The sequence below is a fragment of the Eptesicus fuscus genome, unplaced genomic scaffold (genome assembly GCF_027574615.1).
Source record: "Eptesicus fuscus isolate TK198812 unplaced genomic scaffold, DD_ASM_mEF_20220401 scaffold_68, whole genome shotgun sequence".
Lineage (NCBI taxonomy): Eukaryota > Metazoa > Chordata > Mammalia > Chiroptera > Vespertilionidae > Eptesicus > Eptesicus fuscus.
Genome location: NW_026557632.1, coordinates 91,229 through 101,965, shown reverse-complemented (window position 1 = coordinate 101,965; position 10,737 = coordinate 91,229). Strand labels below are relative to the sequence as shown.

Here is a 10,737-nt window from a genome sequence, read left to right as displayed (position 1 = left end):
AGAAAGAGAAAATCAAATGACATTAAAAAAAAAAAAAAGTAAAATAATAGTAATAATAGTATTGATTGAAAATAAAAATGTAATAATTAAAAAGGTGAAAATCGAGTGAGGAAAAAGAAAAAAAAATAGTTTCTTAAGTAAAAGATGCAAAAAATGAAAATAAAAAAATATGAGAATAAAAAATTTTAAAAATTGAAAAAAGAATTGAAAATTAAAAAATAGGAAGACTAAAATGTGCAGTAGCGGCTGTCATTCACTTCCTCTATTATTCTGTTTGGTACGCCTTTTTCCCAGTCTGGGCGGTATTTCAGTTCAGCTTCATTCCAGGGCTCCTCAGTGTTGGAAGCCAGTCCTGCTTTTTAAGCCAGCCCTGTCTTAATTTCTCGTATTTATTTTTAATTACACCAGAGACAATTAGCGTTTCAGCCCCTGGGTGGCAGTGTTTCTGAATTGACTTCCGGGCCTCTCTAGCTCTTTTTTTCTTTTTTCTTTTTTCCCCTCTATGGCACTCACTACCGGTTTGTGGAGGTATGTGCCTCAGAGCTGCCTCTCTGATGGTCACACGCAGCTCTGGTCCCCAGGTTCCGAAAAAACACCTTCCCCCTGCAGTCTTTCAGGGTTTCCACCTGGGTTTACCTCTGTATTGGGCTTAGCAATCAGAGTCGGAAAGAGCCCAGGTGTGCGGACCGTGGGTCTGTGCCCCAGACTAAGGAGCCTGCACTCCTTTGAAAATTCTTAGTCTGACCCTCCTCGTCAGATTAAAATGAGTTGCTTTCAAGAGGTCACTTCTGTTAGCAGCTCAGAAGACCCCCCTCCACATTCACGGATCACGGCAGTTCCAACTGCCGCCGATTTTTCTAGGCACAGACCTCCCGGCTCCTGCCGGTCCTGCGGCTGCCGCACTTCCCTCACCCAGCGCTTCCCTCACCCACCGCGGGGATTAGAAACCGCCCCTCATTTCAGGCGAAATCTGACCTTTCCGTGGTGCAGTGAAGAGTTTCTTTGAATCCGAGTGTTTGCGCTGATAGGGGACCGGTGGTCTGGTGCTCCCAGCAGTTCAGTGTTAGCAGTTGTCGCGGAAAGTCAGGTTTCCACTAAAATCCTCCTTTCCTTGCAAGATGGCGAGGCGCCCGGCGAGCCCGCAGCTCCAGGAGGGGACCCAGCCCCTGTGGGTGCTGCGCGGTCAGAGGAACACTGCCCAGCACTCCCCCGCCTTCTCCTGGAGTTTAGCTGTCCCTTGGCTTGCCCACATACACTCCCTCTGCGAGCCTCTGCTGCTCCGACTCTCCGCCCCAGGAACAGACTCCAAACCCGACTCTATTCCGTCGCCATTTTCTCTCCTCTCACCATGTCAGGGCTCTTATCACAGCTGCAGCAATCCACAAATCACATTTCTGTAAGTGGTGTTTCACAGTGTTAAAAGATATTTTGTACCTGACTGAGTTACAAGCAGAATACTTTGAGCACAAATGCTTCTTCAGTGACCAATGTGTCAGAGACTTCTGTTTCAGTGCAAACACTCACCAGCAACAGAAGGATGTCAGTGGAGAGACCTCCTGGAAAGAAGCTATGGACAGACCCTCATTTGTTACCAGGTGTAGCTTTCATTTATCAGGGGTGCCTTCAAACAGGAGAGAGGTTGGGGAAGACGTCCAAGCTCCCTCAGAGCTTCTCCAGCCCCAGGCCTCTCAGAACACTGAGGAGCCACAATGTGGCAGTGAGGTTTCCCAAGAATATCTCAGTGGAAAAAGTGATCACCAGTGGGCTGAATGTTAAAAAGCTGCCAGCAAGACACAGAAACTTGTTGAATGTCAGGGTGTCTGTTCTGGAGAACTGATTGATGATGGTGACAAATATAGGAAAGTTTTCAGAGGAATCTTTAACCTCATTCAACATAAGAGAGTTCACACTCAAGAAAAGCCATATGAGTGTACAGATAGTGGGAAGTCCTTCAGTCAGCATCCCACCGTCATTCAACATCAGAGAATTCACACTGCAGAAAAGCCTAATAAGTGTAATGAATGTGGGAAGTCCTTCAGATATAAGTGTGATGTCAATAGACACCAGAGAGTTCACACTGGAGAAAAGCCATATGAGTGTACAGATTGTGGGAAGCCCTTCAGTGAGAGTTCTTACCTCACTCCACATCAGAGAATTCACACCGGAGAAAAGCCTTGTAACTGTAGTGAATGTGAGAATTCCTTCTGACGTAAGTCTGATGTCCATAGACACCAGCGAGTTCACACTGGAGAAAATTCATCTGAGTGTACAGATTGTGGGAAGTCTTTCAGTAGGACTTCCTACCTCATTCAACATCAGAGAATTCACACTGGAGAAAAGCCTTATAAGTGTAATAATTGAGGGAAGTCCTTCGGAAGTAAGCCTGATGCCAATAAACACCAGCGAGTTCACACTGGAGAAAAGCCACATGAGTGTACAGATTGTGGGAAGTCCTTGAGTGAGAGTTATAACTTCACTCCACATCAGAGAATTCACACTGGAAAAAAGCCTTGTAGGTAGTGAATGTGAGAATTCCTTCGGACGTAAGTCTGATGTCCATAGACACCAGCGAGTTCACACTGGAGAAAATGCATATGAGTGTACAGACTGTGAGAAGTCCTTCAGTCAGAATTATAAACTCATTCAACCTCAGAGAATTCACACTGCAGAAAAGCCTTATCAGTGTAATGAATGTGGGAAGTTCTTCAGATATAAGTCTTATTTTAATAGACACCAGCGAGTTCACACTGGAGAAAAGCCATATGTGTACAGATTGTGGGAAGCCCTTCAGTGAGAGTTCTAACCTCACTCCACATCAGAGAATTCACACTGGAAAAAAGCCTTGTAAGTAGTGAATGTGAGAATTCCTTCGGACGTAAGTCTGATGTCCATAGACACCAGCGAGTTCACACTGGAGAAAAGTCATCTGAGTGTACAGATTGTGGGAAGTCCTTGAGTGAGAATTCTAAACTCATTAAACATTAGAGAATTCACACTGGAGAAAAGCCTTATAGGTGTAATGAATGTGGGAAGTCCTTCGGAAGTAAGTCTAATGTCAATAAACACCAGCGAGTTCACACTGGAGAAAAGCCATATGAGTGCACAGTTTGTGGGAAGTCCTTTGGTCAGAATTATAAACTCATTCAACATCATAGAATTTTTAGTAGAGAAATGCCTTATAAGTGTAGTGATTGTGGGAAGTCCTTCAGATGTAAGTCTAATGTCAATAAACACCAACGAGTCCACACCGGAGAAGAGCCATATGAGTGTACAGATTGTGGGAAGTCTTTCAGTAGGACTTCCTACCTCATTCAACATCAGAGAATTCACACTGGAGAAAATCCTTAGAAGTGTAGTAATTGTGGGAAGTCCTTCGGAAGTAAGCCTGATGCCAATAAACACCAGCGAGTTCACACTGGAGAAAAGCCACATGAGTGTACAGATTGTGGGAAGTCCTTGAGTGAGAATTCTAAACTCATTCAACATCAGAGAATTCACACTGGAGAAAAGCCTTATAAGTGTAGTGAATGTGAGAAGTCCTTCAGAAGTACATGTAATGTTATTAAATATTAGTGAGTTCACACTGGTTAAAAGCCTTATGAGTGTACAGATTGTGGGAAATCATTTACCAAAAATTTTAGCCTTATAAGACACCTGAGACTTCGCAGTGGAGATAGGCCTTAAATGTGAGGGAATATTTCCTTTTTCTTACCCAGAATAACAACACTGAAGGAGAATCTGATACACTTTTATCTTAATACTAGAGGTCCGATGCACAAAAATTTGTGCACTGCTGGAGGTCCCTCAGTCAGGCCTGCCCACTTTCACAGTCCAGGAGCCCTCAGGGGATGTTCTACTGCTGCCTTAGAACACTGGAGAAAAGCCTTATAAGTGTAATGAATGTGGGAAGTCCTTCGGAGCAGGCCTAAGCCACAGTCAGGCCTCCCTCTGCAGGAGGCAACCAAGCTGATCAGAGGAAGGTACCGCTCACATCACCCCACTGCTGCTGCCGCTGCCTGCCGCTGCCTGAGCCCTGGGCCTCGCAGCTGCTGTGGTTTTGTCCGGATGGATGTCCGCTCTAATTGGCATATTATCCTTTTATTAGTAAAGATTTTTGCATCAAAAGTGACCTATTTCTAATTTAAATAAAATGAACATGGATTTCTGATTAAGGAATAAATCTCTAGTAAAGATAGAAATTTCTTAACTATCTTTACATTAGTTAGATAAAGAGCTCACCTGATTTTTCTGTAGTGTGGTCAACACACAAACTTCCTGAAAAATACCTCATAACGTTTCTCTTCTACATTTTACAGGCAGTCCTCGGCTTACGTCGGAATCTACGTATGTTGTCGTTTTCGTGGTTACATCGCTATCTCCCATTGATTTATAAAAAGAAAAGTTCTGTCATTTCAATGTATGTACATATGTGCTTTATGTTTTTTATTATTCATTTACCATAAATAAAGATCAGGAATTGGTATCTTTCTTTTAAACTTTTTTTACTGTTTCGTGTCATGACTGCTGTGTCTGTGCTCCATGTGAGTGACGTAGGTGCTTATGTAGGTGGGTTCCGACTTACAGTGAAAATTGTGTTACATCACGTTGTAGGAACAGATCTCCGATGTAACCCGAGGACCTACTGTATTATGAAAGTAAGCATATCCATAATATCTGACAACCATGGGAGTTGAAAAGTGGAAAGTGTCAGAGAGAGAGAGACAGAAACATCAATGATGAGATTGAACCATTGATCAGCTGCCTCCTGCACACCCCCCACCAGAGATGGAGCCCACAACCTGGGCATGTGCCCTGACTGGGAATCAATCCGTGACTTCCTGGTTCTTAGATCGATGCTCAACCACTGAGGCACACCAGCCAGGCTACCTTCATATTCTTGATGGCTGCATTGTACTACACGGTGTGGATACACCGTGGCTTCCTCAGCCACTCCTGCCAGGAGATTCAGGCTGTTTCAGGCTTCTTTGCTGTAATTAACAACTAGAGCCCGGTGCATGCACTTCGTCCACGGGGTAGGGGGGTGAATGTCCCTCAGCCAGCCTGCACCCTCTCCAATCAGGGACACCTTGAGGGATGTCCGACTGCCCATTTAGGCCCAATCCCAATGGGCAGTCGGACATCCCTCTCACAATCCAGGACTGCTGGCTCCCAACTGCTCACCTGCCTGCCTTCCTGATTACCCCTAACCGCTTCTTCCTACCAGCCTGATCACACAGTAATCACGCCCCTGCCAGCCTGATTGATGCCTAACTGCTCCCCTGCCACCCTGTTTGCCCCTAACTGCCCTGCCCTGCAGTCCTGGTCAACTGTAACTGACCTCTCCTGCAGGCCTGGGTCCCCCCCAGCTGCCCTTCCCTGCAGGCCTGATTGCCCCCAACTTCCCTCCTCTACCAGCCTGGTCACCCCTAATTGCCTGCCCCTGCAGGCTTGATTGCCCCCAACTGCCCTCCCTTGCAGGCATGGTCCCTCCCAACTGCCCTCCCCTGCTGGCCATCTTGTGGTGGCCATCTTGTGTCCACATGCAGGCAGGATCTTTGACCACATGGGGGCAGCCATCATGTGTGCTGGAGTGATGGTCAATCTGCATGTTACTATTTTATTAGATAGGATAGAGGCCTGGTGCATGGGTAGGGGCCAGCTGTTTTGTCCTGCAGGGTGTCCCAAATCAGGGTGGGGGTTTCCTTGGGGCGTGGAGTGGCCTGGGCAAGGGGCCTGTGGTGGTTTGCAGGCCAGCCACACCCCCTGGTGACCAAATCGGAGGGCCTGGTATCTGGGATTTATTTATCTTCTACAATTGAAACTTGGTAGCCTGAAGCAGACCCAAGCCTTCTGCTCGCTCTGTGGCAGCAGCCATTTCTGTTGGGATTTATACACCTTCTGTAATTGAAACTTTGTAGCCTTAAGCAGAGGCCTAGGCTTGCCAGAGCTGCAGAAGCTTGGCTTCTTCCATTGCCAGGGGCAACCCTAGCCTCTTGCTCTTCCAGCTCCCTGGCTGCTGCCATTTCTGTTTGGATTTACCATATTTTCCGGCATATAAGACGACTGGGCATATAGAAGATTTTCCTGGGTTAAAAAGTCGTCTTATACGCCAGAAAATACGGTATTTATCTTCTATCATTGAAACTTTGTAGATTTGAGTAGAGGCCTAGGCCGGCAAGGGCAAGCGGAAACCTTGGCTTCCTCCATTGCTGGGAAAACCCAAGCCTCCCTCCTGGTCTCTGTGGCCAAAGCCATCTTGGTTGGGTTAATTTGCATATTTTCTCCTGATTGGCTGGTGGGCATGGCTTGTGGGTGTAGTAGATGTATGGTTAATTTGCATGTTACTCTTTCATTAGGTAGGATGATCCCTTTTTATCAGGATATACCCTCCTAGATTCCTCATAGGTTTCAGGTACCAGTGTGTCTTTCAGGAGCTGCCTACACTGGCTATCCTGTACAGGTCTACTATGTGATTGATATCACTGTGAAGGTTTATGGCTGAAGTGATTTCTCCTCTGCCACCTGGCTCACATGAACAGTGTGAATCAGTCACAAACCCTGCATGCTCTCCTGTGCTTGAATAAATTCTCAATACTCTGAACACACCCTAGGAAGTTTGGCACAATGATTAAGTGTTGGCCTGCAGGCAGAAGGGTCCTGGGTTTGATTCCAGTTAAGGGCACATGCTGGGGTTGTTGGCTTGATCCCCAGTAGGGTGCATGCAGTAGGCAGCTGATCAATGATTGCCTCTCATCATTGGTGTTCCTATCTCTACCTCTCCCTCTCTAAAATAAATAATAAAATTCTTTTTTATAAAGGAGCAACTGGCGAAATTTTAAGTTAACAGTTTTGTAAATAAGTAAATGCATAAATAAATACTCTGAACCCCTGGCAGAGTCTTCATTCCTTCCTCTCTGACTAGGGAATGGGACTGACTCAGGGTTTGTCCAGTATACTCATCTACAGCAAAGAAGTAGTCCCTCTTAGGTGGTTCTCACATTATTCTGTGATGATTGGCTTATGTTCTAGTTCACCAATGTGAACCCCACTGGCTCTGGTTTATGACATTTCAGTAAAGGTGTTATTTTTTTTTTTTCTGTTGTACCTTTAATTGTCTTGGTTCTATTTACTGTATGCCATGATTTGAAAGCACTGTTGTGATCTGTCAGCATGTAAATGTGAACAGATATTGTGGGGACGTCAAACCTTCAGTGCTTCTGAAGCGAGAGCATGATGGCAGAAAATCACTCTTTGTCCAAAACCTGCTTATTTTTGCATTGCTGCCTAAGGCTTTGAAAGAAAGACAGCATGACTTTGTAGTTTTAATTTACATCCCAGTACCTTGGTTGTTGGTGAGGTCATTGGTCACCCAGAAGAGGAGGATTTTACTGTCCTTCTGTTCACAGTAGGAATTATATTCTGTTCACGGTATGTGTTACACACCTATCAACAATGTTTAGGGGAACTCCTCCCCACTGACTGAAAAGGAGCCATGTGCCATGAATTTTGAAATTTCATCGTCTTGTGACACTTGTTGAACTACTATTGAGACAGAAACACGATATTCATAGTGATGGGAAAAACTGCAGTAAATTAGATAGAAAATGTCTCTTTTGAACATAAATCCAAAAACTTTCCTGGGCCTGTGGATTGTATCCTTTGTTTAGAGACATTCTCAGCACCTCCAAAACTTTTCCTGTAGCTGAAGTTATTGGCAGAGAAAATAATTTAATTGTTTTGAGGATTCCCCTGGTTTCTATAAGGTGTTCCCCTCAAGGTCATTTCTCAATATGTAAGAACTCAAGGCTGGAGGAAGGATAATCCTGTAATCAGTCCTAAGATGTGTCGTTTGTAACCAGTCAGCATTCCTGTTGATTCCCATGGCAGTAGTCTTCCCTGCTTGCCACTATTTGTTGCCATTGAGGCAAAGCTGTTCCTCTCAGGAAATGAGCACTGACATGCAATAAAATGCTCTTTTCTAATGTGTGTTATTTTATCAGCCTTGACCTAGAAATATGAAACCACCACAGGTGAAATCTGAGACTGTATTCAAGGAGTGACAAAAGTAGACTTTAATTTGTGAGTACACAGACCATACCGCTTATGCTTTTATAAAATACTACAGGCCCAGTGCATGATTAAATCATGCACGTGTAGGGTACCTTAGGCCTAACCTGCCATCCAGGCCATATCCACTGCCCCGCAAAGCCTAGCATGCTCCGTGGACACTGCTAGCAGCCTGCTCCCTGCTTTTGATGGCAGGGGGTCCGCTGGTGCTGGAGCGGACACACAGCTCCCCGCTTTCAATCGCGGGGGAGCTGGGTGCCTGTCCGCTGGTGCACCAGGCCTTTCAGAAGCCTCCAGCATGACGGAGGCTTCTGAAAGGCCTGGTGCCGGAGAGGACAGGCACCCAGCTCCCCCGCTTTTGATGGTTGCAGCAGGGCATGGGCTCGCTGCCCCAGAGGCCCCTTTGCTGCAGCACAGCCATGGCTCAGCGTCCCGATGGCCCAATCGGCCACCCCAGCCACCCCGAGTCCCACCCCTCTGCACCTCCTGGCCAATTGTGGGCATAGCGAAGATACGGTCAATTTGTATGTTTGTCTATTATTAGGTAGAATTATTAAAAATAACTTTATTTTTCCCTGACTGATTTGGCTCAGTGAATAGAGCGTCAGCCTGCAGAATGAAGGGTCCCATGTTCGATTCTGGTTAAGCGCATTTACCTTGGTTGTGGGTACGTCCCCAGCAGGGGGTGTGCAGGAGGCAGCTGATTGATGTTTCTCTCTCATTAATGTTTTTGACTCTCTGTCCCTCTCCCTTTCTCTCTGTAAAAAATCAATAAAAAATATTTTTTAAAACGTTATTTATTTATTTATTTCTAGGAAAAAGGGAGGGAAGGTGGAGAGTGAGAGATAAACATACATGAGCTCCCCCTGCACCACACTTACTGGTGACCCAGGAAGAACTGTGCACTGACCTGGAATTGAACCAGGACGTTTCAGTGCACTGGATGACACCCATCCAGCTGAGGTGCCCAGTGAAAGAAGAGTTTATTCTGATATTTTTACGTATTACTTTTCATACCAACAACTCTACTCCTACATTTCCTACACTCTACATTTTCTTCCTGGACTTTTATAATCTCTCTTTCTGACTCTGTCTTCCATGCAATCAGTCATTTTCCATCCTTTACATTAGATTAGTTCATATATTTCATAATTTTATAGGCACTATAAGGTGTGTACTTTTTAACAAATACTGGTTTCCTTACTGCTTCAGATATTTTGAGATCCAATACAAATGCTTATGTGAATATTGAATTTGTTTTATTGCTGAGTAGTATTGTATTCTATGGATAACAACTTTATTTATTGATCTGTCTATAAAATTGTTTACTTCCAGGTTTGGGGTATTATGAATAAATCTGTACCCAGGCCAGGCACCGCGCCTGCTCATCCCTGTCCCGCTGCCCCTGCAGCTGCAGCTTCAGCTGCTAGGTAGGATGTTGCTATTGAGGCAGTAGAGGCTGGCACTGCTGCAGCTGGACTCGCCAGCTTTGAGCCCGACATCAGGAACTCCTCAGTCAGTCAGCTGAGTGATGATCCTGTTGTGAGCACTCACTGACCACCAGGGAGCAGTTTCTGTGTTGAGCATCTGCCCCCTGGTGGTCAGTGCACATCATAGGAAATGGTCAAAAGGTAATTCAGTTGTTTGGTCCCTTAGGAATGTATATATTAGTGGCATGGTGCACGAAAATTGTGCCCATTAAAAGGGGATTAATTAGTGGAAATCTAATCTAATAATAGACAAATATGCAAATTGACCATACCTATGACACACCCACAAGCCACACCCACCATCCAATCAGAGCGAGTATGCAAATTAACCCAAACCAAGATGGCTACAGCCACAGAGAGCAAGGTTTCCTAGGTAACAGAGGAAGCCAAGCTTTCTGCCAGCCGTTGCAGGCCTAAGCCTCCACTCAAGCTACAAAGGTTCAATTATAGAAGGTAAACAAATTCAAACAAATGGCGGCAGAATGGAGCTTGAGAGAGCAGGCCAGGGTTGCCGCCGGCAACAGGGGAAGCAAAGCTTTCCACACACCCTGGCCAGGCCCACCCGATTAAGGCAACAAAGTTTCAATTATAACCCCAACACAAATGGCTTTGGGCCTCAGAGGGAGCCCCAGGCTTGGCTCCGCTCCAGGCTACAAAGTTTCAATTGTAGAAGGAAAATAAATTCCAGATACCAGGGCCTCTGCTTGCATTGCCAGGGGGCGTGGCCGGCCTGCAAACCACCACAGGCCCCTCGCTCAGGCCACCCCATGCCCCCAGGGCACCCCACCCTGATCCGGGACACACTTCAGGGCAAACCAGCTGGCCCCCACCCCTGTACCAGGCCTCTATCCTATCTAATAAAAGAGTAATATGCAGATTGATCATCACTGCAACACACAATATAGCTGCCCCCATGTGGTCAAAGATCCTGCCCCCATGTGGACACAGGATGGCCACCACAAGATGGCCAGCAGGAGAGGGCAGTTGGGAGGCACCCGGCCTGCAAGGGAGGGCAGTTGAGAGGGACCAAGCCTGCAAGGGAGGGCAGTTGGAGGTGATCAACCCTGCAGGAGAGGGCAGTTAAGGGTGACCAGGCCGGCAGAGGAGGGAAGTTGGGGGCAAACAGGCTGGCAGCAGAGTGGTTAGGGGGTGATCAGGCTGGCAGGCAGAAGTGGTTAGG

At 46.1% G+C, this 10,737-nt stretch overlaps 1 long non-coding RNA gene across 1 annotated transcript; it reads left to right on the top strand.

Moving 5' to 3' along the window:
• The first annotated feature begins 1,347 nt into the window (after window positions 1–1,347).
• LOC129148506 (uncharacterized) lies at window positions 1,348–4,481 on the top strand. The gene is made up of 2 exons (XR_008555478.1): window positions 1,348–1,396; window positions 4,317–4,481. It is a non-coding gene; the product is annotated as an uncharacterized LOC129148506 (long non-coding RNA).
• The last annotated feature ends 6,256 nt before the right edge of the window (window positions 4,482–10,737 follow it).